Raw genomic sequence first — 27,893 nt, forward strand, 5'->3', positions numbered from 1 at the left:
TGTGCAGTCTTGCCGTTCTTGTCAAATGACAGGGGTGAAGAAGGCCTACAGTCTGGACAATTCTTTGGGTTAGTTCTTGGTGGATAGGCTTAGACTTAGTTATTTTAGCCATGTTGTGAAATCAACATCATTGGAGAAAGATGTCATGCTTGGAATGGTTAGTGGTAAAAGACGATGAGGACGTCAAAGAACGCGTTGGTTGGATGCAATCAAAGCAGACACTGCCCAAAATATAAAGCAACTGAAAGAAGCTGTTCAAGGTCAGAAATCATGGAGAGAGTTGGCTAATGGAATCACCAAGGGTCAGATGCGACTGAATGGATAATGTGATTCAAGACGTATGGGTATAACTGACACAGAATGAAACAGTTTTGATAAATAAGACTGTGGGGAAGTCCAGCCTGGAGTTTAGAAAGTGTGTTTATTTGGAATACAACTTCCAGAATCCTCTAACCAATTTTTCTAGTAAGAACATTTGGCTTCTGAGTTTAGCACTGGGTAAAATGCAGAGTGTTTGTTTCCGTATCTTCCTTTTAGATGCTTAGCTATAAACATGGTGGTAAGAAGGAATGACTAAAGGTGCACTGTGGAAATTGATCATGTTAATTTAAGAAGCAAAAACAACCTCAAATACCTGAATAATTTGAAGGCTGGTATGTGCAATGTCTTCAGACAAATGTCAACAATGGACTGAATTAGAAGTATTTGTGTGATTCCAAGGTGATTCCAGGGCAGAGCCAGGCACCAGGCAGAGTAAATGACAACAGATTCTTCATACCCTGTTTGGTACTCAGTGTGGCCAAAGATTTGATTTGAAGAAAAGATGATCCAGTAGACTGAACTGCTGACACCAATGGAAAAACTGAGCCTCAAAGAAAGCCCAGCATCTCCTTGGACACTCCAACCATTGAGGAATGAGGGTGGTCGCCGTACAATATAGATACATCTAGATGCAGACACAGACACGCACAGTCATAATATACACTTGCAGCTGCAGTACCACCCATTTCTCAGGGTAACAGAAGTATGGAGAATAGGGGAAAAAACTCACTATTTAAATAGCCTTTTTGCGTTCTCAGACATTATTATTATTATTTGTTCTCTCTCTCAGCCTTATTTTACTGAACTTTACTAAAAGGCTCTATTATCAGTTTGGCAATGATCCACACTGTCTTTATCTAGGTACAGAGCAGTTGGTGGGTGGCATTCCACACGCCCATTCCAAAGCAATTTACAGTGCAAAAACATCGTCTCCAAATGTTGCTGAACAACAAGTCCCATCATGTCTCGCCATTGACTACACCAGCAAGGACTGATGGAAGTTAAAGTCCTGCAACTCTGGCCAGTCCCTCATGTGTATTCACAGACAATTCAGTGTTGTGTGATTCCTATCAGAACTCACAGATTTCCTCTATTCATCTCAATTCTTTGATTTCCTTGTATTCATTATTTGGATCATACCTCCAGTCTTGCGAGCTGAAAAGAGAATTCAGAGAAAGGGTCAAGTGACTAGCAAATAAGATTCAGAGTGCTGTTTACCTCTCAGGTCTTGTTATGCTGTCAGCCTGAGGTTCCAGCTCAATAAATCTGGTAGGCCTAGCAATGGTCCCTTATGTATTGCAGCCCACCTCATAAAACTACTACATAATTAACTGCAGTTCAGTACAACTGGCAGTATTTGCTGAGTAAAGGTCTAGTGCTGAGCACATAAACCTGTTCCCAGCCCTATAGGCTCAGGGAGGGGAATTGTATCTATTGTCAGCACATGATTTATCTGTTTTGAATATAAGAAGATAATTCCCCCACCTCCTCCTCCTCCTGTGCTTCTTGCTGCTGGGATTTTGATGAGCCAAAAAATTATAAATAGGAGAGAAAGATGGAGAAGCTTGATTCCTTTTGATTTGGATCTGAGCCAGCAAGTGTTGTGGTGTTTGAAGAAACCACAGCTATCTGCATGATGTTGCCGAGCCAGTATGATCTGGATTCCTGCAAGTCCTGTCCTTGAGTTTTACTGCACACCAGGTATTCTTCAGCATCCTTCCCTTGGTGCCCTGAAAAGAACTGATTTTTGTAAATAGTTGTATAGGTTTGAAAAATGGGTATAGTGGCAATCAGTCTGCAAAGCATGTGTTTTATGCTCCTGCGGCTGCCTAAGGAAGGGTATCAGATGGCACCCTCTCAAGTCAAGATGTATGGTACCTAAGGCCAGTCAAAGGATTTAGACACCTGAACCAGAATATTTATGTATTTATTTCAACTTCTATACCACCCTTCAGTCAGTCCCAGAGGTCTCACAAATGCCTCACAGGGAGACTTGCACAAAACACTGAGTTTTAATTCACAGCTTGGAAAAGGAACCAACAAAACAGGGTATAACTTCAAATAAAGGGAAACAACAGGTTGCTCTACCCTAAGTCTTGGAATGTGGAGGCAATAGGCTCATTGGTCTTGCTCTTCAGAATGGAGAGGGAAAATGAACGAATCCCTTTTCCTCAAGCAGATTGAGGGGATCTCAGAGGTAGGCCAGACAAGGAGTGGTGGGATGGAATATAGTCACCGTCATCCACCCTCATACCATGGTCTCCATCATCTCTGACTTGTATAACTCCCATGCCTCTGGGAGGCCCCACTTTCTGTCCCCTCTTGTATGATTGCTATTTACACTCTTAAAAACCGTTTCTATTGTTTAGATTACTGCAACACAGTTTATGTGGGGCTGCCTGTGAAGATGGTTCACAAACTTCAGCCGATTCAAAATGCTGCAGCCAGGCTGCTAACTGGGGCTGGTTATAGGAAGTATAGGAGAAGGAGAAGGGGACGACAGAGGACGAGATGGTTGGACAGTGTCACCGAAGTGACCAACATGAATTTGGCCAAACTCCGGGAGGCAGTAGAAGACAGGAGGGCCTGGTGTGCTCTGGTCCATGGGGTCACGAAGAGTTGGACATGACTAAACAACTAAACAACAACAACAATCAGCTGCAGGAAGAGTTGGTGTGGGCCTCTGTCTAGCTGTTGGGTCCCAGCAAGGTCTCAACAGTCCCCTGACAGCTTGTTTCTTGTACACGGCACCTCCAGTGGTGACGGCCCTGCTCTTCCCCATAAGAAAGCCTCCGGTTCCACTGAACATGTTGTACTCTCTTGACTTCCTTTGGAGGCATGGTTAACTGGACCCACTTACCAGTCCAAGGACTGTAATAGCTTATGTATGACTTCCTAGCTGACACGATCTAGTATGCACTTGTCCAGAGCTTCTGCCAGACTAGCCTCCCAATCTATTGTCTCTGAAGCCTCCTCCCTGTGTTCTGTCTCTCTTAACTTCTGCTCCACCCTTAAATTCCCCTTTCCTTGAGGCTCCCTTCTGCTCCCTTCTGCTCACTAGGTGTCCCTCTCCCTCTGATTGTCTGGTGGCCTGTGGTTCTGGTTCTGGTTCTTCTACATGACCCCAGTCCGCAGGGGAACTGCAAGTGGGGAACTCTTGGGGAGGCATCCAAGATGCATTGTCCAGCCTTGGGGCAGGGTCCTTGCTGGACCCTCATGCTCCATTAATGTTGCCATTCTCTGGGCAGTTTACAAAATACAATAAAAACATAGCAACATATTTAAAGTAAATACCAGAAGTACAAAAAAAATTGCAAATGAACCCCGTCACTAGCTGAAACTACTTTCCCCACAGGCATTGTACCCTTTCTTGAGAAATAAAAATCCAATAATAAATTGAAAAGCTTTATGCCCTTTCTTTACATCCTGAGTCAACTTCTTGAACTGGCTGCTTCACATTTATCTTGTGGCAGCCTGCCCAATGTGCTCTACATTTCCTTGATGGAAGCAAGTTCCAGGGAAGAGGTGGATGGGTAGTTTCCTTGTGAGGACCAGCACTGTAGACAGAATGGAGACCTGTGGCCCTCCCCATGTTGTTGTGTCCAACTGCTATCACTCCTAGCCAGGGACGGTAGGATGGGTAGTCCACCAGTATATAGCAGACCATAGGTTTCCCATTCTTCTTGCAGACTATGATATTTAGGGGGATTTGTTTATTTACAGCTTCACCAAATGAGCAGGGGAGAGAAGTATATTGCTGCACTTTAAGGTAACATCATTTTCTCCCTCACAGGAACAACACTATGCAGACCTTGGCTTGTCTTCAACACCATGCTGCTGCATCTGAGCGAATCTTCCATTTCTTGGCTACCATGACTACATTTGATTTCGAACAACAAACTATTTCCTTCCACGCCCACAGAAGCTGGCTTAAGTACATCTGTTAGCCACAAGCCATCAGCTGCTTTGCCTAATGGACAATGTACTGAGGCCTCCATATTAGGGCAGATGGAAATAGACTCAGAGATAGCATCTTTTTCATTTAGCTAGAAGATGTTGGCAGGATAAGTTCATACACAAGCTTACACAGCTATTTGGAGACAAATAAGACCAAGATTGTATAGCAATTCTGATTTTAAAAGTGCTATGTAAATAATAAAGATGATGATAATGATTTACCTAGCCCTGGAGCATTGTAGAGAAGAAAGAAGATATCACCCCAGTAGCATTTTCTCTTTTTTTGTCTTTAAGTACTGTATACAAATATGAATAGATTCAGCTTGCTCATGGGTGCTGATATGGTTCTGGGGTGTGTGAAAGCTTGTCACATGTGATCTGGATCCTTGTTCCTTATGGTTGGTTGAGGCCTATTCAGGGAAAGTGAAAGAGTTCCTCCTGACTATAATCAATACTGTATCTCATTGTCAGAAGGAGTCTTCTCAGAGGCCTTGAGAGAAGAAATTTATTAGATCTTTATTAAAGAAATCTGCTAAGGACACGAGGCAAGTGTCTAATTGGCAAGTTTCCAAGCTGTTCTTTTTGGGTAAGGTTGCTGAAAAGGTGGTAGCAGAAGAACTCCAGAAACACCTAGAGCAGGGGTCTCAAATGCAATTTACCTGGGGGCTGCTGGAAGCAGAGGCTGGGTGAGGCTGGGCCGCATCAGGTTTTCCACAAGAGAAGCTTTGTTAAAAAATTCCAGTCTTCTCAAATCTCTTTATTATTATTTTTAACGCAAAACAAGATAAAAAAATAAATAAACAAATTAAGAATTAATAAGAAAATAAATAAATAAATCTATTATTATTATCATCATCATCATCATCTAGTGAGCGACTATATGTGGTTTCTTCAGTCTTCTGTATCTGCTGTATTCAGATTCCAACGTCTGTATTAAAAGTTCTTTAACCTTTAATCTTCTTCTAAACATGAATTGTCCTGAACATGAATGGAACATTGAAGGACATGAACTGTTCTTCTGATCATGGCTTCTCTTGCCTACTCCTTGCTGCTAGAGACCTGGAAGCACCTCCTCTTGCGTAGCCGAGCCACATTTGGCTTGAGGGAGGAAGCAGTTGTGACCCTCAGTATGGCTTGAAGATGATCATCAGTCAGTCTCGACCTGTACTTGGACTTATTGAAGTTCAAGGTGGAGAAGAGCTTTTCACACAAGTATGTGGTCCCAAAAAGGCACATGGTCCGCCTGAACATTTGGGAAAGCCCAGGGAAGCTGGGGGTCAATTCTCTCAAAAATTGCCCAAGCTTGTCTGCTTTTCCACTCACCTCCCTGAACTTCGCTTTGAGTTCAGAGTCGCAGTGCAGGTCAATGAGCTCCATTTGAAGCACAGGAGGGGCATTTTGCACATCAAAGGAGAAGCGGTCCGCAAAAATTTAAAATGTGCAGTCCCAACCCATCATGTTCGTAGCTTCGATGACACTGTCCAACCATCTCATCCTCTGTTGTCCCCTTCTCCTCTTGCCTTCACACTTTCCCAACATCAGGGTCTTTTTGAGGAAGTCTTCTCTTCTCATGAGATGGCCAAAGTATTGGAGACTCTTGAGAGTCCCCTGGACTGCAAGGAGAACAAACCTATCCATTCTGAAGGAAACCAACCCTGAGTGCTCACTGGAAGGACAGATCCTGAAGCTGAGACTCCAATACTTTGGTCATCTCATGAGAAGACTCCCTGGAAAAGACCCTGATGTTGGGAAAGTGTGACGGCAAGACGAGAAGGGGACGACAGAGGATGAGATGGTTGGACGGTGTCATCGAAGCTACGAACATGAATCTGACTAAACCCGGGGAGGCAGTGGAAGACAGGAGGGCCTGGTGTGCTCTGGTCCATGGGGTCACAAAGAGTCAGACATGAATTAACAACTCAACAACAACAACATACCTGACTAGTCCAGTGGTTTTTCCTACTTTCTTCAGTTTAAACTTGAGTTTTGCTATAAGAAGCTGATGATCAGAGCCACAATCAGCTCCAGGTCTTGGTTTTTTTTTGACTGTATAGAGCAGGCTTGTCCAACCTTGGCCCTCCAGATGTTCTTGGACTTCAACTCCCAGAAATCCTGGCCAGCAGAGGTGGTGCTGAAGGCTTCTGGGAGCTGTAGTCTAAGAACATCTGGAGGGCCAAGGTTGGACAAGCCTGGTATAGAGCTTCTCCATCTTTGGCTGCAGAGAATATACCGTAATAAATCTGATTTCGGTATTGCCCATCTGGTAATGCCCATGATGCTGGTTACTTAGCAATTAGTATTTTGTATAATGACCGTGAGGGCACAAACCATCCTTGTCTTTTTACAACTATATGATGACAGTGAACTCTCAGGGACATGGGGATGCTCAAAACATTTTGCCACCTGAGGCACAGCAACAGATGATGACTGTCACTCGTCTAAATTGTTCCTGTTCTGTGCTGTTAAACTGGAATTGACTTATTGCTCCCTTGATAGGGATTTCAAGGTAAGTGAGATATTTAAGGAGTAGTTTTATCAATGCAGTACCACTCCCTCATGGTCAAGCGGGGATTTGCAGTCCCAACCCATCACTCTGTCCGCTACCTTATAGTGGATAAGTCAAAGTGCATAGTACTTCATGCATGAGTAGGCACTTATGTGATTCCAGGGGCCAGTCCTCAACCACTACCACTACCCCCAGCACAACACACCAAATTTCAGCAACTTTGGTGTGGGGAAAGGAGTTATTTAAATATTTACTTGCTTAAATTGACTTTTCCTATTTGCGCCTGAAATCTGCTAGAGCATTTCCCTGCCCAATTTCAGCAGCGCAGCTTTCCAGGATTTTGGATGGTGGGGGTGGGGTGGGGTGGAGCCTGTCCCTCAAAAAAAAAAAAAAAAAAAAAAAAAGGAGGTGTGGGGGCTGAATAGGGCCCATCTCTGCCCTAAAGTCAGGCAAGTTATTTTTGGCATAGGGGGCAGAAAATTTCAGAAGTAGTTCTCCACCCCTACTCAGCAGTAAATTAATATAATAATAATTCAAAAACCAAGAAGATAGTCACAAATTAAACAGTTAATTATTTGCTGCCTTTTCAGGACATCCCAAATGTGCTGCCTGAGGATTCTCCTTCACTCCGTCTGACCCTTTGGGAAAGAAACACGATGGATAAAGCATTTTATCACGTGGTGTCGTCCCATGAATTGGAGAAATGAGGACCGGAGAGCTGACGGTGAAACGCAGGGCGACTTTTGCCATAATAAGAGCGCCCTCTAGTGTCCTTTTCTGCACATCGTTTTCCCCATCTGCAAGCTTTCTCCGCTTCTAAACTTTTCGGTGGGTGTGTGTGGAGGGGGGGGGTTCGGTTCCCCTTCGTGCACCTGATCAGGCCTCACACCTCCGAGCCATAAAAAGCAGAGCTTTTAATCTACCAGTTGGGGATTAGAAACTCGAGGAAAGGGCCACCAGTCCCCCCCCCACACACACACCCTTCATCCTGACCGATCCTGCTGGGAAAAAGGGGGGACTGTACTGAGGGGCGGAGGAGGAGGAGGGAAGGAGGGTTTCTAAACAGGGCCTATCTGTGAATTTCCTCCCTCTCCTTCGTGGGCGCTGGTGGAGCTTTTTAATATCGTTTCTGCCTCGCGAACAACACGGCTCCGCCACCACCTTGAAAGCTGCGCGGCCATAAATAACAGGGATCCTGGAGAGGCTCCCGCGGGGCACGTCGTAAAAACCGCGAGTTAATTAAGCGCCTCTCGGTACGATGGGCGGTACTGTATCTGCTTCCCGAGCAAAGAGATCCGGGAATAAACGTATATGGAGGTACTCCTCTCCTGTTTAGCCCGGGAGAATGGGGCTGGGTTGCAGACAGCTGAAGGGAGACTTGTGAGCGGAGCTGTCAAAGAAATCCCCACAGAACGAGAGAGGTTTATAGATCACTGAAACTCCCTCTCTCCCCCCCCCCCGCCCCACGTACACCAGGCACAACCTTTTGTTTGCCTCTGAGGATTTTTCTCACTCCCCCTCACAACGAAATATTAGTCAGGCTTAGAGAGCCTGAGTTTTTTCCCCCTCCCCCCATAGGCTCTGAGTAATTTTTGAATTCTTCCCATGACTTGTCAGGAGTCTTATTCTGAAAAGTTTATTAAGAGCTTATTAAAGGGGGGGTGAGTAATTAATAACAAATTACAGATACGAGGCTGAAGGGAGTTTGGCTGTGTAAACTGACTTTACAGCATTAATATCACTTAATTAGTTCCAATTTTTACAGTGTTTCTTTTCCTCCAAAACCTTTTTGGAGAAAGGCTTTGGCTTAGCCCTTTTGGAGAGAACTGCCTTGTAAGGTGTTTTTTTCCCCAGCTTGTTCTTTTGACATTTAGGTATTTTCCCTGTAACATTTATAGTGGTAACTTGAAATGGAAGACTGATGCAAGGGGGGGGGGGGCGGAAATATTCTTAATTCTTTCTTCTATGCTGTTTTTCTGCCAAAAGTCTTCTTCCATAGCTGTTATATAGATATGCCGAGGGGAACACAACTGCACCCTTGCCTTCCATTCCCTCACTATTGTCTCCACAGCTTGGATAAATTTTTCCGGACTACAATTCCTTGAATCTTTCAACCACCATGGCCGCCAACCCTGCTGGTGAAGAGATTCTAGGAAACGTAGTCCAAAAAAAAGTGCAAGGATTTTAACTACAGATATAGTCTATATTGTATTATCAGTGCCCTGGATAGTCCTTTGCCTTTTTCTTATTACAGTGGTGCCTCGCTAGACGATGATAATCAGTTCCACTGAAATCGCTGTTTAGCGAAATCATTGTCTAGCGAAAAGCATTTCCCCATTGGAATGCATTGAAACCTGTTTAATGCGTTCCAATGGGGAAGAATTGTCGTTGTCTAGCGAAGATCGGCCATAGAAAAGCCGCTTTGCGAACCACCGATCAGCTGTTTAAATTGCTGTCTTGCGAAGCTTACGTCCCGAAAACACCTGTTTTGCGAGCGCGGAAGAAGCTGTCAAAAATTGTCATCTAGCGAAAATCGGTTTGCGAAGCAGGGACCAAACATTGTCCAGCAAAATTCCCCCATAGGAATCACTGTTTTGCGAATCACTATAGCGATCGCAAAAAGTCAATGTCTAGCGAAAAAACTGTCATGCGGGGTAACTGTCTAGCGAGGCAGCAGAATGCAGCAAAGCCACTCTGCTCCTTGCCCTTGGCTATTTGCATAGTGCCTGCCACCCCAAGAGCCTGGTGTCATGCCTACAGCTATGTACCTGAGAAGCAGCCACTTTGTGAAGGTGGGGAGGTGATTAGGAGAAAGAGACTGGCACCTCTGCCACCACCACCGCTCTCTCCCTTGTCATTGTGCATGCAACAATGCAACAACATGGCAGTGAGTCACGGCGGCACTTCTTTCTCTACCTCAGGCAGCGAGCAGGCTTCTGTCGGTGCAATTTGTAATCACAACACAGGCTGACCACTCTGTGTCTTGTCATGATTCTCAAATTTAACTCTCCAGATGTTGCTGGACTCCAGTGCTTAAACTTCGTGACCATTGGTGATACCAAGTAGGATGTTTGGGAGCTGAACTTCAGCAACAGCTGAAAAACCATGTTTGAGAACCAGCGGTATGTTCAAAACCAGTGTGGTGTAGTGGTCAAGGGAGCCTTGTGGTGGCAGTGGTTAAACTGCAGTACTGAAGCCAAAACTCTGCTCACTAACCAGATTCAATCCCAGCTAGCTGCCTGGAGGGTCACTCAGCCTTCCATCCTTCTGAGTTCAGTAAATTGAGTACCTGGGGGTGGGGGTGGGATAATGTGTATCCTGCATAATTTAATTGTACACCAACTAGAGAATGCTTTTAGTGTTATGGGGAAATGTATATGTAAGTAGCATGCTTTGCTTTCTTCTTCTTCTTCTTCTTCTTCTTCTTCTTCTTCTTCTTCTTCTTCTTCTTCTTCTTTTTCTTCTCCTTCTTCTTTGCTTCAAATCCAGTCAGCACTTAAACTCTCTGGTTAATGTTGAGCTATTCATTTTCAGTTTAGCCTACTCATGAGGTTGTTACAAGGACAGAATGGGGGAGACTGGCTACAGACCACAGGTTAAGAACCTATGCCCAAATCACCAAAAGTGAAAGGTGCCTTTTCACAGAAGGAAAGCAATTTCAGCATGCGGCTCAATTTTCTGAAAACGTGGAGTTTCCGAGATCGGAGCGGAGCATGGTGTTCCTATTCCAAATATAGGTGGTGCTACATCCAGTCTGAGATAGTAAACTATGTTGTTCTTCTGTTAGGCACCCATGTTTGTCTGGATCCTTCCTTTAAAACAACCTGACATAGGGTATCTGTGGTTCTATGTGTGGTTCCCCCGTGCAGTGAGCGATGAGGACTGGGGTTTAGAACATCTGTCTGGCAATGAAGCATCCTCAGGCACTGTACTGGCCCCACCAGGGCTGGTAGCCACTGTATCCTCCTAGGCAGAAAAAAAAAAACCTTCCTGTTTGGGTGGGAACGTTTCCTGGACATCAAGGCCTTCCTAGCTTCAGAAAGACTCTTTCTTATTTCGATTGCCACAAACCACATCCAGTCCAAGACTCTCCCGAGGCAAAACACAAGATAGTTGCCAGTGGCTCAACCAGCTTTACCTGGATGCATTCATATGGGTTGTTGGGGCCTGGAAAACGTTTTCTTACTGAGAGTTTATCCGACGAGACCTCTAGGTTCCTCTCACAGAGGCTTGATAATGTGATATTTTGCAAAGTTGTGAGGGGCTTTTTTTGGCCATGGCAGACGTGCAAAATTACTGAAGACTGTGCTTTCCCCCTTTAAAAGTAACAATAGCGAAAACTGAAAATGTTCATCTCAGAGGGCTATATAGTGACTAATATAGCTTTCCTCAGCTATAAATCAAGCATGGGAACCATAAAATGCATTGTATTAGTCACCTTAGCCAACACCTGCTGACTTGACAGTCTGTAAAGGAAACATCTGCTGTGGAATCATATGGATGCCTCCTTTTTTGGTCTCTACGCCCGTCCTTTGCTAATAAATAACAGCATGGGGCTTATAAGGATGTTTGGCTTGTTTGTGGGCAAAAATAAAAGGAAGCATATCCCCAATCTCTTTATTCAGATCTCTTTGTTCTGTGTTTGTGCGTCTCATGAATCCCACCTTGCTCTCCTACAGATTCCCTATATTTTGTTTTTATTTGTACAGCAGCTTGGCTTCTTTTCTCACTTGAATGCCTGATACAATTAAACGTTTAGTGGTGAGGTGTGTTTGCCTCTCATCAAAGGAAGTACGTACTGTATTTCATTTTGAGGAGGGAATCATATAATAGAGATAATTTGATAGCATGACCTGTGGGTGTCTGGTGAATATGATTTGAAACAGCCACGTCTGCTACACTCCACTTGGGAGGCCCTGTTTTTTCTTTTTTTCTTTCTCTTTGGTTGGTGGAAATCATGCCAGTAGAAGCTTGTGCTTGAGGGTTTGGGGGCAATCACTGTATTAGAACCTCTCTAGGTTATTGTTTTTGTTTGACTTTTGAAGCAGTTAAATATTTCTGCATATATATAGTATTGAGAGTGATGGCAGCAGCAATTTACTTATATATGTAGCCTCGGGGGTAAAAATGTATCCCTGAGGCTACATATATAAGTAAATTGCTGCTGCATCACTCTCAATACAGTACTATATATATGCAGAAATATTTAACTGCTTCTTCTTCACCCCTTATTCATATTCATATATATGAATAAGGGGTGAAGAAGATGCATAACTCCCCTTGGTAATTTTGCTCTGAGGAAAAAGTGGATAGGAGGAGGGCTGCACACGTCAGCTTAATGTTGCTGGAGAAAAGGCAGCTTATAAATCGAAATAAATCTTTTGAGAATCTCTGTCATGCACATTTAATAAAGGAATCCCAAAATCTGATGTTGCCCTTTGAAATGAGTGTGAACATAGTATATGTGCCTCTTATATATGCCAAACTGCTAACTCTTCAGGTAGTGATTCTGTTTTCTCTGCATGTGAAGTGACAAGAGACATAAACAGGATCTGTCTCATTAGCATCCTTTTTAAAAAAAAATCCTTATGAAGAAACTTGTCAGAGTGATTGTGTCACTTGTTTGAATGATGACTAGAATAAATAAATAAAAAAATAAAAACATACCTTCCTGTTTATATGTATAACCAAACTTTCATTGAAGTGAAATTAAATATCGTACCAGTATTGTGAGTTACCTCACCTGATACAGTATTTGTGAATTTTGTTCACAAAATATACATTTATTCCCCCCTCATTGTACACAAAGTACTGCCATCAACCTGAGGTGGATTTGAGAAATTAAGATGTACCTATTGAGGGGTTCAGTTTCAGCCATATCCTTTGTATTTTGTGTCCAATGTATGAGATTTAAAATTTAAAAATTTTGTGTGTGTGTTACATATCCATTTCAGAAAAAAAACACTATTATTCAAATATCCTTTTTTAAAAATATCAAAGTCTTCTTCTTTTCAAGGAATTGAAATGTGAGAAGACATGTTTCTGTATTTTTAAGAAAATTTTTTTTTGTCCTCTCAATGAGCAACAGAAGAACATGGAACTTTATGCTTTCTAGACTTTTATCAAACTAATACATTTAATAAGTGGATAATGCATACTGATTCCAAAGTCAGTGTTTTGACAACCAAAAGTGTCCTCTTTCAGAAAAGTGCTACCTCTTTGACCCACTCGTTTCACTCCTTGCTGTTAAAAGTGTATGGAGCTTTTAAAAGGGATGAAGCCAAAAAAGGTGACAATAAGGAATTGGGCCTTTTTAGTGGTGGCCTCCTGTCTTTGGAACAAGGTTTCAGTTGAGGTATACGAGGCTTGTTCCCTCTTGAAATTAGTAAAGTTGGAATTCTGCAAAGTTAACTTCTTAGAACTTATCCCTGGATGATGGTAATTTTAATTTGTTATTTTTCTTTCTTGAGCTTTCTTTTTCTTCTTGTATTGATTTTAGATTTGATCAGTGAACCCCCCCCCATTGATCATATTATTTTAGGATGTGATGGGTTCTGAGTTTCAATTTGTAAACCACCCAGAATAGTGTGTTTACTAAAGCGGTGGTATATAAATCAGTCAAATAAACAAATAGGCAGTGATGTCTTATGAAATTCTTTGTTGCACTCCAGTAGCCAGGAACTATTTGCAATATGATCTCAAGTATGTCTTCCTTTTCAGAATCCAGCTTGAACATCAGGCATTTCTCACTCCATATAAGGTAAAAGCTGTTCTGAGTCCTGATATGTTTTTCTAGGAGTGTGAAGAACTTTCAAACAATGCAAGACTCAAATATTGCGCACCTGTGCTACAAAATGGCACTTACAATGGGAGCAGATAGAAATGATATGTTTGAGAAACTGACTATTTTGCCACAGCGAGCAACTCATTAATTCCTTCTATAGTTTGCTAGTTCATGATCAATATTTTTGTTGAGTGACTTATAGATAATGTTCTTCAGAACGTGCTTATCTCAGTTTTAATTATAGTTATCTCTAAGGTCTGCTTCTAGCCAGAGTCTGTAATTTAAAGCCTATTGCAACAGTAGGGTTGAGGACTTTTTTTGGGGGGTGGGACTCCAGTTTCCACAATTTTCCAGGAATTCCCCAGGCAGAAATCTGAGAGGTGCAGCTCAGAGAAACAAGGCCACAACCCAAATGTTTTAACCTCTGTTGGTGCCTTCTTTAGCCTTTTTATACTTTCAGAATTGAGGAAGCTGTCCCTATGCTTCCTGGAAGTATAGCAGTCTCCCTGCGAGGTGTAGTCACCCTGTCCATTTGGCTCTGTAGAGGGTGAATCCCACCAAACTACACCTCCAAGAAAGACCTTTGCTTGCCAGTGAGCACCTGGGGAGCTTCCTTGGTCTGTAGAATTGTGTTTCTGGACTGCATCTTCCAGAATCCTGCCTGGGAAATTCTTGGAGAATTCTGAGAGTTGGTGTCTAAACCCCCCTCAAAGTCTCATCCCTTTTAAAAGCTCTTTTTGGTGTGTTACAGATGCTGCTTGACAGGAGAACATGTGGTTGTCTCTCCCTGTGTTCTGTTTTTACAGCTGTAAATAAGCAACTATTGCAAAGACCAGGTAGGTTTCCTGTGATCTATGCTTCTGAATAAATCAAATTTTAGATAAATAGCTAGATGTCATTTTCCTATCATTTTTAAAAAACTCGATCTCCTGAATTGTTATCTCCGTGTGTTTTTTTTCTTTTCTTCCTTCCACAACGTTCTGTTATGATTTTGATGAGCCAAGGACCTAAGTGGCCCTATAGAAGCCTGTCCTGTCATGGCACTGAAAATGATGGAAACCATAATTCAACACATTTGGAGGGTGCCAGGTTTTTAGGCTGATCAATAGCAGTTGTTCCCAACTTAGGTAACCTAAGTGTTCTTGGACTGCAACTCCCAGAAACCCTATCCAGCACAGCTAGTGGTGAAGGCTTCTGGGAACTGTAGTCGAAGAAGACCTGGGTTATCCAAGGTTGGGAACCAATGATCTGTAGCATCCAAAAAATTCCACTGTGCATGTAGAGTCCTCTTTCACCATTCTCTGAAGAGAGCTCTGCTACGAGCATAGAAAAAGCAAAGTGTGCTGCTTATATACTGCCCCATAAGGCTGAGTCAACCTTGCACCGGCTACCTGGGATTGAACCCTGGGTAGTGAGCACAGTTTTGGCTGCAGTACAGCAGTTTAACCACTGTGCCATGAGGCTCTTTGAAGGTGCTGAATATACTCAGGGCCCCAACTCCTGAACTGCCTGTGTTGATAGGAATGAGTAAACAACAGTCCACAATTTGTGACTTTGTGGGGTGTGTTCATCCAAATGTGCTTACTACTGGTAACTTGTGACTAGGGCAAGAGGATACTCCCCATGCTTACCTTGTCCATGTCCACAAGCTGCCCCAGTCCGGCATAAACCTTCTCCAATAATTCCAGGCTTGCAAAAAGGTCAAGCACCTGTATACTGTACTGTGGTTACAGTTTGTAAAGTAATTCCTGACTTTCTGGTTTCTCAGAAGTGACTCAATAATTACTTTTTAGTTACTTGGAAAAATACATCCAAATGATAGAGGCTGCTGGCCTGAGGCACAAGGCACATTTTTCTGTTTACCTTGGCTGCTGCCATAGCAGAACACTAGCTAGCACCACCAGGCACAGCATGAAGCAGTATTTGAACCATTTAATATTCCTCCATTCACTAAGGCCACATCTCTGGACTTGGGAAAGTAATCAATAATTACTATTACGTCACAAAAAGAATGAAGAATATTTCTTATCAAATTGCCGTTGCAACATAATGCAGCTAGAACTTAGTTACTGAGAAATAAATTAATTGCTGTTTGTGACTAGTTATCTGGAAGTTGAGTCATGGCAACTGGATTTCTTTCGTGTTAGGTTGAAACATTTTGCTACTCGTCTGAGTAGCTTCTTATGTCTGAAGAAGCTGCTTGGATGAGCAGTGAAACGTTTCAACCTAACAAGAAAGACATCCAGTTGCCATGACTCAGTTGCCAGATAGCCACAACTGGGTGACTGAGAATATTCACAGATATCCTTGTGACTAATTACGTCTGTGCTTTCTGGATTGGGGCCAGAGCTGAAGCATGGATCTTCCTGAGGAAGATGCCAGAGCATCTTTCTTGTCCCATGTTCATATGCCTTACCCCTCTGTTGGCCAAGGATTTGTATTACAAAACCTGGCAAAGTCCTGGCCAGGACCAGTGATCGATTTAGACAGAGAATTTCCTCTGATGTCGGGGCATTTCTAACTGCCTCATTACTGGAGGCTTTCGACTGGTCTGGCTTACTGGAAGTAGGCCTTTGAGCCCCCATCTGGGACTCCTCTATAGCTGGCTTTTTCTGCATGGAATGTTTTTGCCCAGTATAAAGCAGCCCATATAACATTGTATGTCTATAAATAATAAATATAATTATCCTGTAACAACATTGCTTTCTGTGTGGATTTGTTTTTATGAGTGTAATTGTACCACATGTGTTTAATAATCTTAATTTAAAGGCATCTCTGTGCAAAATTCCACATATTAAGTAATAATTATCCCCTTTCCTTTGTAATAAATTGCAAGTGTACTTTGGATCTCTTTTTCTTGCTAATCCAGCCAAACTCTTATATGCTGTATTTTACTTCTATTTAAAATTGCGGCTTATTGAAGTTACGTGCATTTCAACCTGGTTGTATGTGGAGGTATTTATGTTGGCTCTTGCAGCATCACATTTTCAGAGGAGAGGAAATAGCTGTGTGCCTGCTAAATTGCTAACACTAATGGGGACATTTAATCTTTAGAATAGCTTTTACCTCCAAATATGCCATCAACACATGGGTAACAAAAACAGGATTTTCTTTGGGCCAGAATGCTTGGGGTGGTGCTTAATTCAAAACACGCGCACACACACTTCATGACAATGGCATTCACACTGGGCTTCCTTGTAAAGGTTTCTGAAATCGACATTTCGTTCATATATGTATATAAGAATACTTGTCTATTTTGCTCCTTTAAGAATTGTGGGGCTTACTTATAGGGAAGTAAATGGGTGTAATTACAGCATCAACATAGCTAATTATGTTTCAGTACAGTTTGCTGAAGGTTTTGTTTTGTGGTCCTAGAGTTAACAGTGTCATGATATCTTGTGCCAGTTTGGGAATGGTGGTCTTCTTAACTTTGGCTTGTTCACACACTGGTTTCATATCTGAACCTATCAGTTCTACCACACAGCCCCTGCTACAGCTAATGAACGTTGTCATAGAAAAGACTTGCAATCCAAATATCTTCAACACAGTCTCTCCCATATATGTTGGTCTCCCTCCAAAAAAAGGCATTGGGTTAAGAAAGGCTATCTGTAGTTTTTGTACTTTATGTTAGAAACAGTTACTTGATTGTTCTAAGGATTGTCCCTATCTTTAGTGTAAAGCAGTGTGACAACTAGATATTAAAAGACCAAGACCTGACCAAAGTGCTGTTTTCCTTTTAAATATCTACCCCTTATTTACTTCTTCACAAATCAAGAATGATAGAAGTTAACAGCAGTAGAAAAAGAAGAAAACTGGAAATGGATTAACTTCATAAACAATTTTTTTGGTATTAACTCCATAAAGCTTTGCGTTTGCAAGAGCTGAGGAGCACTGTTAACTATTGGACCTTTTGGAGGCCATTAATTTATATAGTTGCTCTCCGTTGGAAATAATTTGCTGACACATAGTAACATCTTTACCATTTCACAATCAAGTCTGTATCCTTGAGGTCCAGAGCTTGAAACAGTACTTTTCTGAACTATACAGTATATTGCAGAACCTCTGCTGATGTGTCAGGTGCAAATTAAGGACTGCTATTGATATCAATCCACTTAATATTCTGGCATCTTTGCACATTTTCCAAAAGTGCACAGGCATCCGTGCTTGTAAATGGTTAGGAACCCTGGAGTTTGCTTAGTTTGCTTCTCTATTTGGGCACCCTTGCTGTTAAGTCATTCCTCTGGTCTTTGTCATGTCTTCATTGTAGGATGAAGGCTGTTGCACTACAGCTTAGTTCTACATGGAGTAACTGAGTGGTACTTTGTATGCTTGGAGAAGGAAATGTTCAAATTGGTAGGAATTACAACTGCCATGCACTTAGATTTTTTCCCCCTCCCCCCACCATGCCCTTAGTCCCTCCTACTGCTGGAATGGGAATATGAGCTTGAACTGGAAAATGGAATTCAGCCCCAGGCCAAAAATTGTTCCATGCTCTGGTTTAATTCTCCCTAACTTCATCCCCCCCAAAACTAAAGAAGTAAAGGATTTCTGGCAGGCAATAACTCTTATGCAGAGCTTGTCAGAGCTATCCTGAGCTTGGCATTTGAACTACCATTCTCAAAATACATTTGCCAGCATGGCTACTATTCCTTATAGTGGCTGGAGAATTTTGTAACATTTCCAAGCTCTGCTTCTATTCAGAATAGCTCTCCTTTCTTTTGATTCAGCTGTGACATTCATGACCTGCTTTGATCCTTAATATTCCACAATGGAATTTATTCACCATCATTCTTTTATATTTTTTTGTTTTGTAAGAACTTTTGTAACACCGAGATGTAAACTTTTGTAATGCAGATCACCCTGAACGGTTTTGTACTTACAATGCATACATGCATTATACATGAACAATTTTAATGCAGTGCTGCTTTCAGTATGGTCAAGGAATTTGTACTTAGCATTGTTTTCAAAGAAAAGAAGCTGGTTAAATTGTAAAGGGATGTACATAACACAAAGTGTGTGTGTGTGGGGCTAGTGCAAAAATAAAAGAGCAAGACAACTGCCACAAAAATCTCTATTTACTGTACATGGGAGTTGCAGTTTATTGTTATAGCACCATCTTGTGATTCATAATAATACTACAACTAGTTCCCTTTCCTCCCCCATTACTGTATTTATGTTATTGCTTCTCTTATTTGGACAATTGCTTTTCTTAACAATACATTATATTTGTGTGATGCTGCAATGCTGTACACACTTGGAGGTAGCACTTGGAAATAACTCCAGTTGTGGATTAGGTCTGTACAGATATGCCTAGAAGTACTCTATTGTTTCATTTACATGCACTTTGTTTTATTTAAAATTGTCAATTCTTCTATTTTTATATGGATGCGTCACTGATGCACAATTTATCAGATTTATTTTGAATAACCCTTGTTGTGCAGCTTTTGAAAAGGCTGCAATGGAATTGAACTGATCTCACAATAACCTAGCATTATGGGCCAGTGGTAGCCAATATGAGCACAGTACCTGCAGTGTGAAGGCAAGAGGAGAAGGGGACGACCGAGGATGAGATGGTTGGACAGTGTCATCGAAGCAACCAACATGAATTTGACACAACTCTGGGAGGCGGTGGAAGATAGGAGGGCCTGGCATGCTCTGGTCCGTGGGGTCACGAAGAGTCGGACACGACTAAATGACTGAACACACATACACCTGCAGTCCTATCCAGCCCTTGTTAAATGTGTGTATTCCATATGGGAGATGGGGAGGATACTGCTAGCTAGCCCCACCTCCTGTCATTGCTTTCCTCACATGAAAGTGCTCAAAGACGAACTGTTGCATGGGAAGATCCTCTATAAGCAGGTCAGAATGCAAAGGAAAAAGGAAAAAAAAGGAAAAAAGGAAAAAGAAAGAAAGGAAGGAAGGAAAAAGAAAAGAAAATAGGTCTCATGCAGAACCTTCACAGGTTTTAGAGGGTCTCCTCTTCAGACAAGTGACCATTGTAGGATGAAAGCAATTATGGAAGGCTTGGTGCTATTCATGCTCCTCCCTCACATATGTACGAATACACACTTTCTTAATGACTGCATACAACTGCTAAGTTAAAGTCAACATGGTTTAACATTATACAAAGTTGAGTATTTCATACTGACCCAAACATTTCTAGCATGGCATCTCAGTGACAAAAACATTGGCTGAAATCCTATGGCACTGTTGTGCAAACAGTGAAACTTTTAGATGCAAAATGCTATATGTTAAAAAAAATCTCCATAGGTATTATCTGTTGCACACCAAGTTGAGTGACTCAATATACAACAGATAATGTCTACAGAGATTTCTTAATATTCAGCAATTCATGCCTGAAAAGTATATCATTTGTGTAACTACACAAGACAATTTCAGCTATTTGTGATCCTGTGGGACTGGGTAGAGTGAATAGGACCAGCATATGGGCCATTCCATCCTCTCCATGTGCAGGATTTCACTGCACCTCAATACATGCAGTGGGCAGTTTTTCCCCTGGTATCAATCAAGGGCGCTTCTGTGTTTAAATTTGCCATCTGGCTAGAGAGACGTGTAGTGCTTTTAAAGAGTATTTGGCATTAATAAGTTAAAAACAAATTCATTACTCATAATTGGATATAATTTTAAAACATTTTGAAATGGGTTAGCCCAGCCCTTTTAATATTAATGGTCTGTTAATGGTCTGGTAACAACAAATAGCCAAAATCAGGACAAGGCCACATGGTTGTGGAAACAATACAAATGCAGGAGCAGGTGATACCTTTAATTGACCATTAAAAATATGAAACAAAAAACAAATTGTGAGCTTTCAGTGATAAATCATTTTCTTCAAGGCTGTGCTCCAAGTTCTTGTGGGCAGTTCCAAACTTGTGTGCTGTTTTTAATGTCCCAAATTCACATGGCTGATGGTGTAGAGGCCAGGTAAGCTTCTTAGATGGAAACAGGGTTTCAAGCTCTTCTTCAGCTAGCAATTTGAAATTTATGGTCCATCTCTTAAAACAGATATATATTCTTTATTAACATTAACACTGCTGTTTAGTTACATCACTTAATGTTTCCACACTTTAATTTTCCTTGTTTCGGGAAGATTTATATTTTAAAAAAATTGCATAAAGCACGTTTTGGTGTATTTTCTTTTTATTATTATTATTATTATTATTATTATTATTATTATTATTATTATTATTATTATTATTATTATTATTATTATTATTATTATTATTATTATTATTATTATTATTATTATTATTATTATTATTTATATAACAGACAAACAAAGAAAACATACAAAACATGCACGGAGGGAAGTGCTTACCATACGACAGTATCTAATATGTAATATTGACTGCATGTATTTTGGTGTATTTTCTGATGAGAATTCCTCGTGAGAATTCTAATGTATTGGGGTTGGCAGTAGGGTTTGCAATGTGGTTAGGTGGTTTAAGGTTAGGACTACAAATAGGGTTTCATGTACATCTTAGACCTTGTGAAAATTCTGATGTTGTTCCCTATGGAGCCAACATATTAACAAGAGTATAATCTTTCAGTTTCCCAGCACCATAGGTCACTGAAAAATGGCATGGGACATTTTTTTTTGTCCCAATCTCTTCTTGTAACTAGAACATGAGGTCTCCTAATGGCAGAAAAGGAGTGATCCTCGGTTGGACTTCTCTTTTCCTCCCAGATGCCTTTTGTTTTGGAAATGCATCTGAGTATGGCAGGTTGTTGAAAGCTGTGGTGCTGTTGACAAAGTCAGAAAATGCACAACTGAGGCTCATTCTAGCCACTAAGAGGAATATATACCCTGCAATTAACAAGTTTGCCCTCCCACAACTTGGTTTCCCCCCATACATATGTGCCTAGGTTTAGTTAAAACCGAAAACATGGGCAAGATGGAGACTTCCCCCCCTTCCCTCCTTTAACTTCACTATTTTAGAACTGAAAGTCAACTTGAATACACTATCTGAACAGAGTAGGTGGGAACAGGCTGCTCAGCCTTTTTCCTTCTTCTTGTTGAATCAAAAGTTCTCTTTCAATTTATCCTTGTCTTTCAGCAAGACATAATTTTTTTGTGCCTTTATCTGCAAATGAAAATGCACTATGGGAAAGATGATCTTGAATTTTAAAGACTAAAGGAGAAAAGTTTAAACAACCTCCCCTTCCACCCCCCACCCACTGCATTTGTTCTTAGATGCATCTTCCCCCTCAAGGAGAGAGAAAAATAATGGCATTCTAGTTCAGTGTGTTCTTTGAGCCTCAACATTTTGTAAATATCCAGTAGATGGAGCCAATGTTCTGCAAAAGGAAGGACCGGATGCTTAGCTGTGCCGCATGCTGTGTAGAGATAGATCTTTTCTTTCAGTGACACCTACAGATCATGGGAGAGTTTTAAATAACTTCTAAACATCTGGCTGTTTTGCCAAATTAGATGCAAACTTGTTCGCATTAGGCTTGTAAATGAAGCAGATTTCACTTTCACTTAGCACTAGCGAGGTGTTTTAAAAACCACTTTTCTCTGCAATCTTATCATTTCTCCATGAAGATCTGTTCAGCTGGAGATTTCTGTCACTGGCAGACACTTTGGACTGTGAAAATTCTAAATTCTAAGTTGTATATAATATTAGGTATTATATCACTGTATATGAGGAAATATCTGGACATTGGTTATCAAAAGAGATGAAATACTTGCTGAATTGTTAATCCACTTCATGAATATACAGTATACTTTCTATTTCATGACGATGTTGAGCTTTTTAGTTCACAACAGTGTTTCTCGTACACCATAGCCCTAACATTTGAGATGTTACTGCTCTGTAAATGTAAATTGAGCTGGCCTGAAGAACACCACCACCCTCGACATGCAAGCTTTTGAAATCTCCTATTTCTTTTTACAAGATGTTACTAGAAGTGTTGGGAAGCTGGAGGAAGAGAGAAGAAAAGGAGGAAAAGGATAGGGCTGCCTTTGTGTTGAAAGGTACAAAGCTGGCATGATGAAGTCCTGTGTGGGTTTTTAGGAGTGGTGGTGGACTGCTAAGAGGAGTATGAAATGAACGAGTTTTTGAAAATATCAAGTCCAAGAATTTAAACAGTAAATCAGAGATGTTGTAGGGCAATGATTCAGAGTCTAAAAGCATACTCTTCTAAATGTGTATGATAAAGTAATTCCTACTGAGTACACATCAATTTACTTCCCAGTAAACGTACTGCAGCCTAGCAGCCTCTTTTTGATCTGGGATAGCTCATCTATGTTACCATCACCTCAACAGAAGACCTCCCTCCTTTGCTTTCTGGGACAAGCAGCCCTTGGGACAACCTGAAATCTGCAGAGAAGCTGAAAGCTGCCTAACACCAGGATAGGAATAAGGATCTTAGAACTGCAGAACTGCAAGAGACTCCGTGGCTCATTGAGTCCAGCCATTGCCAAGGAGGCATAGCGGGGAAGCAAACCCCCCCCCTGACCTCTGTCCCTGTGGCCAGATGCCTAAATCACTGAGCTATCCAGCTATCTAGCCAGCAGTTACATGCAGAGTTCCCTGTGGACTTATTCCTGAGTAGCTTTCCATAAAATTCAGTTTTGTGGGATTAATGGGAAATTATCCAAATTTGTAAGAATATTTGACTCTGTCTTTGGCCCTGTCTGGTGACCTTAGCTTACCCCGCTGCTGGGGTGTGGTCTTCCAGGAAGGAAAAGGGTTTTGAACTTGCCCCCTACTCCACCCAGGAAGGAAAAGGGTTTCTCCATTCTTGACACCGTGGATCTGAATCCAATTACACCTCTAATCACCTCCTATATATTGTATCAAGAGTGTGGTAAAATACAGGCTTTGTGGTTTCAATGTTAAACCAGATTTTGCTTTCTCCCCCACTCCAATTAAGCTTACATCCAAGTCAATATCTATTTTTTTGTAAACTCAGAAGGCTGCTCACTATATCCTAACTCTTTGATGGCTCCTAAATGTTTGCCTGTGGATTTTGATTTCTCTAATGAACCATGACGGTTTCCTCTGGTTTTCATGTATCTTAAGGCAAGCCATACTTTTTCCCTCCTGCCTAACCACTACCTCATCTGTAATACAAGGATAAGACCAGCTTGCTTTCAGCACTCCTGGAATCATTATGTGAATCAGTTTGAAAATCCTAAAGTCACAAAAGTTACTACCAATACTACTGTAATACTATATTGATATATTATTACTGTTGAATCAAAATGGGGTGTTTTTTTCGTGGAGTAACTTAATAGGAAACATATTTTGTTGCTTTGGATATCTGTTGATGTGCCAAACTATGATGTCAAAGAGGAATGTTACTTTTATTGGTCATATGCTGGCATCGGAAGTCTTGTCCATTGCATCACTATGAAGACGCTGTCAAATCAAAATAGAATAATTATACATAAACACACTGAATCACACTGGATTACAAGAAATATCATGAACGACTTGATTTTGGACTTTTGCTACTGAAGCTTAGCAGAGTCAGATTGGACCTTGGCAGTTAAAGTCTGGGCTGAATTTTCAGAAGTTTGGAAATTATCTTTGTTGTTGAAGGAACATCGAAGCAAAGCATATTTCAGACTAGCAAGTAATGCATCTAGGAAGCTCATGAACAACAGAAATCAAGATTTCCTCACTAAACTAGTAGAAAAATTTGCAGCCAGAACAGCTTTTGTATTTGCACAAACTTATAAATGGAAAGTAGGAAACAAACAAGGCTGGATGTAAGGAGAATGAAGTCTATACTGTACAGCAATGATTCCCAACCTTGGGTAACCCAAGTGTTCCTGGACTGCAACTCCCAGTAACATTGGCCAGCACAGCCAGTGGTGAAGGGTTTCTGGGAGTTGCAGTCCAAGAACATCTGGGTTACCCAAGGTTAGGAACCACTGCTATAGAGAATGTTGTGTCTAGGTGTTTGCTCGTGTGTGGAACTGAGGTTAGCAATTTTCATGCTGCATAAATATATGCAACAGAATTCTGTGCATTTTGATGTAGCAATAAATCTAATTCTGAGTAGGGGAGTCTGCCCTAATCCTTTTCTCATAACAGCCTCAAAACTTGGTCAATGCTTAACTGCTCTTGCATGGCAGTCTTTATTCCTTGCATACATCTTGTGTCATCCTAGGACAAAAGGGAGACAAAGCAACACAAAAGTGTCAAATTGGTATAAGCTGATAACAGCTAGTTTTGGCTTAAAATAAGTGTTTATAGAAAGTGTTACAGAATTCGGCATAGACATGTGCATTTTTAAAGAATTTTGACATGCCAAGAATGATGTCATTGGGCTGGAATACTGCTTTGTGTGGGGTGGGTGAATTTCAGTCGGAAATATTGACTAATGGTGTAGTTCAGGGAAGACAATGTTAGGCATAGCATCCCCTGAATACAACAACAACATCAACAACTGTTGCTATTGTTATACTTAATATTTCTGTAATTATGAACAGCAAACAAAGAGAAGAGGGGAGGAATTCAGAAACCACAGATCTTTGGCTACAGAATGGCAAGGCAGAATTGCCACTGGGAAGATGCTTATGGACATGGAGACTCCCAGTGCCAACCAGTTGCAATCTTCTTCTTCTAACTTGTCAGCAACTGTCTTTTTTCTGACACCCAAGTGCAACAGGGTGCCACATAATCTGGTTGCTTCTGTTTTCAACTCCATTTGGGGGAGGTTAGGAAATGAGTGAGCGAGGAAATTTGGCTTTTAAGACGACGAAATATAGTGACATTAAGTCATCCCTAACTAAGCAGTGTTGATATCCTACTGTTCCTCAGGGTTAAATTATGTGAAAGATGTATCATGTTTTTCTGAAGATGTGTTTCCCCAAGTGATGAAAAATGTCTCTGTTATAGCATTCTTCTACAAATCTTGTATTTTGCATACATTTTTCCCCCATTGGTCAATAGATGTAAGTGTAGCGAAATGCCAACAGGTGACATAATTCCTGCCTGTCCATCACAGAAGCTCAAGGGGGAGGAGCCAAGGATAGGGCAGGAGGGGCGGAGTCAGAGGGACAGTTGGGGAATGTTGAATGGCAGTTAGGGTTTAGAAGTGAGAAGAGGGTTAGAGAATTGAGCTGAGAGCGTTGGGAGAGGGAATTGAGAAGGTTAAAATATATTGAACAAGCAGGAATGAAATTATGAGCACTAAAAGAGAGATATTGATTGAAAGTATACAGCAGTTTGGAATAAAAGTGATTGCCTACATGATCCAATCCGTGTTAATACCTGATACAGTTCATATGTGATTTACCTTTATGATTTACTAGACAATAAAAGAATGTTTGTTAATTAAACCTCTGATTCCGAAGTTCAATAACCCTTAGTTTTGGCAGCACACATGTATAATATAATTCGTACTAGGAGAATACCTGGTGGCAGTGTGAAGGAAAAAGGGTATGAGCCTTTGTGAGGGCCAAATAAAACAGGAGCCACAAGGTCAATCGCCACAGTAAGTATGGGCTTAATCTGTAAATCTGATTGCTCAGGCACATACTATGGGGAAATCATGTTGTAAGCAGGCAAATATGTTAATTGTAAGGTGTGCATTCCTCTCAATGGCTATTATAATTCTCAGTTATGTCTTCATAGTCCTCCACTCTTCTCAAAAATAACTTTCCTACCTCTGATAAAAAAGAAGGCCAGGTAGGATACATTTCCTGCATTCGGCCGCAGTGAAAATCTGCTACTAGTGAATTCAAGCATTCTCAGAAATGTTTGATAGCTGGTTTCCAAGACCTTGACACATACATATAACCCCTCTATTTCTTTTTCAAGATAAATAAAAGTGTCTGCCAGCAGATAGGGGTTTTTTTACCCAGAAAAATGTCCAGTGTTAAAAAGCTAAGGTTGAGAAAATGTTGGCTATAATGACTTGATGTGTCAGTGGTACACCCAGGAATAGAAAGCAATTCTCTGCTCCTGAGGTGTAGCCCACACTGCCCATTCTGTGTAGAAACAACCCCCTGCTTAAAAAGTATTTGACTATGTATTTTTTTCTCTTGGAATTTAAGAAAAGGGTCTTTAAAATTAGCATAAGGCTTTGTGTGTGAATCTCTCTCTCTCTCTCTCTCTCTCTCTCTCTCTCTCTCTCTGTGTGTGTGTGTGTGTGTGTGTGTGTGTGTGTAGTGCATTTCAAGTGCAGCCAAGTATGGACTGCCTGCCAGATGCTTCAGTATGTATGTATGTTCACTCATGTGAAAACGAAAGCACACCCTCTTTTAATTCTATGGTTTTATGTATCAGGACTAGAGATGGGGACAAAGCGCCAAAAGACCCACAAATTGCCCCCTAGTGGCTAGATGAAGCATGAATCAATTTGTCGATTTGTTGGATTTTTTTAAAGACTACTGTATCTTTTTTTTAAAAAAGCCCTGGCCCCCACGGCCTTCTTATGCCTGTGTGGCATAGGAAGAGGAGGGAAGGGATCAAAGCAATCCCCAAGCCCCACTGCCTTTGCAAAGGCATTGGGGCTGGAGGATCTCTTTGATCCTGCTTTGATCCATTCCATCCTCTTCCTATGCTGCACAGGCATAGGAAGAGGAGGGAACGGGAACAGAGGCATCCCCCAGCCCCAGGGGTGGGATTCCCTTCAGGCAGGCTTCAGCAATCTGCCCAACAGGAAAACCCCTCTCTGCTTATGCCCCTGAGGAACAGCTGATCCACGGGGGCATAAGCAGATAGGGAACAAAGAGATGAATATAAAAGGGGTTATATTCATTGCTTTGTATTTGTTGGGGTCTCTGGACCTCAAGAATACAAAGCAACAAATATCTGACAAATCAGGGATATTCATTGAATATCCCGATTCATTTTTATATTCATCCCCATATCTAATCAGGACATAATAAAAATTATCTAGTCTTTAGAAGATCTGAAAATTAGGTAAATGTGACATCCGATGAACAACAACACACGACATATTACACTGCGTCATGATTTGTTTAACAAAAATAAAGTCAAAATGGAGAAGCCATGTGTGAACACTAAGTACACTCTTATTGCTTAAATAGAAGTTGAGGCTAAGCAGCAGCCAGGTGATGCTAACGAAATGCTCTTGAGTAATTGACCATCAACAAGTGTGCCCACCTTTATAAAAGCCAAAGTTTTAGCAAGTTGCTAGTGTGGAGGATTTTGGTTTGTGTTAACACAATGCCAAGGAGGAAATACATCAGCAATGATCATAGAGAAGCAATTGTTGCTGCCTATCAATCTGGGAGGTGTTATATGGCTATTTCCATACAGTTTAAGGTCCATCATTCTACAGTGAGGAAGGTTATTCACAACTGGAAAACATTCAAGA

This window comes from Pogona vitticeps, chromosome 4 (assembly GCF_051106095.1).
Source record: "Pogona vitticeps strain Pit_001003342236 chromosome 4, PviZW2.1, whole genome shotgun sequence".
NCBI lineage: Eukaryota > Metazoa > Chordata > Lepidosauria > Squamata > Agamidae > Pogona > Pogona vitticeps.